General features: G+C 31.4%; 1 long non-coding RNA gene across 1 annotated transcript; it reads right to left on the reverse strand.

Moving 5' to 3' along the window:
- Positions 1-304: 304 nt before the first annotated feature.
- LOC134232057 (uncharacterized) lies at positions 305-1,424 on the reverse strand. The gene is made up of 3 exons (XR_009984683.1): positions 1,307-1,424; positions 635-777; positions 305-400 (listed from the first exon to the last, which is right to left on the reverse strand). It is a non-coding gene; the product is annotated as an uncharacterized LOC134232057 (long non-coding RNA).
- Between the last annotated feature and the right edge of the window lie 269 nt (positions 1,425-1,693).

Here is a 1,693-nt window from a genome sequence, read left to right on the forward strand (position 1 = left end):
TGATATTTTGACGATTTATAGCCTTGAGGTTTGGATAAAGAAGTTTTATTTTGGGTTAATGCATATTTTTTTTTCCTTTCTGCAAACCATAATTTTCCTTGCTCCAATTGAACTAATTGGAACAAATTTTGAATCTGCCTTACATGTACTTAGAATATTATGGTTTTTCCAAAAACACTCAGTTTCATCTCTTCTATAGACACACCTAATCCAAGTTTAATCATATACCTCACAGTTTACCTCTAGACTACTTCTCTATCCTTGTTAAGATCAAACTCACCTGTACATCCAGTTCCAGAATATCACACTCAGTTCCAGAATATCACACTCCACTCCAGTCAAGGTTCCAAGGTTTGGTGTGGTTCTCCCGAAATCTCCGTGAACAAACTCTTTGATGTAGCTTATGTATAGTTAAGGTTCATATATATTCAACACACCCGCATCAAGCTTTAAAAACCCCATAATGCATGCTTAATACACATACGTGTATAAACATTTCAAACTTGATTCTATATAGAAATGTCCTATGTTCCTGATACCCTATAATTTTTGAATTTCTTTTTTATTAAAGGAGTCTAGAAATATCCAAATTCCTCATTTGATTTTTTATAAATACACGACCATACAAGGATACGTGCCAGCCTGTGTTGAGAGACTCAAGGTGAAATGAAGGTCATCTATTTTTTCCGCTGACATACTGTACACGATTCTCTCCCTTGTCGCCAGAGGGCGTCGGTGTAGCACTCGAATTGGAGTCTTTTGATAAATGACAAGATCCTGAAAGTAGAATACAAAGCAAATCACATCATTATATGACATTTATTCAATGATTATTTAAGTATAAATAACACAAACTTTTTTCAGAAATCCGTAATATTTCTCATAGATTTACTTAAGTGTTGAATTCATATTTTTAGATGTCTTCGGTCCTATAACACACCTGGCCGTGCCGACAAATTGAATACCGCGCGTTAGCGTTTTATTGTAGGTACAATAAAATAATTTAGGGCATTAGAGTAAGAAGATCTAATTATTCTTTAAAACATTTTGTCACTATTTTTGTACATAATATAAAATGCCAGGAAATTTAAAATAATCTCTCAATAAATAGTTTATTTTGATATTTCATACTGCTTCACTTAACAGGTTTTATATCAGGACCAGTCCATAATATATTCATGTAAACCTGGCACCAAAGACGTTAAGTCTTTATAAATTTAAGGACACTTTATTTTTCATTTTACGAATTTTGACACTTACATATATCTTATATATATATAAATCACTGACCAATCCAACACACTACCTTGACTTCCTGAAGTTTGTTAAGTTGTTCTTCGGAGAGAGATTCTTTAGACCAGCACAGGGCAATATACGTCTTTGTTTTCTCTATTTCACCTTCCTTCAGTTTATCTACATCTTTTCTTTGATGAAAAGTAAAAACAAGTACAGAATTTACACATGAAGGAAAAATAATCTCTTACATTTCAGCATCAACGTTAATCAAAACTGTTTTTTTTAACTCAAATACTCTCATTTGTTGTCTTCATGAAAACAATTTTCAAGAAATACAATACTTTAATGCAAAAATTTTTTATCATACATTGCAATGAAATATTTGAAAGAAATTGCATTTGATTTTATCATAACAATTTTTCAAGAAAATAATTGTTATTTATCTTCCTCTTATCAA

The sequence above is a fragment of the Saccostrea cucullata genome, unplaced genomic scaffold, assembly GCF_032062105.1.
Source record: "Saccostrea cucullata isolate Sc308-1 unplaced genomic scaffold, CSIRO_AGI_Scuc_v1 ctg22187, whole genome shotgun sequence".
Lineage (NCBI taxonomy): Eukaryota > Metazoa > Mollusca > Bivalvia > Ostreida > Ostreidae > Saccostrea > Saccostrea cuccullata.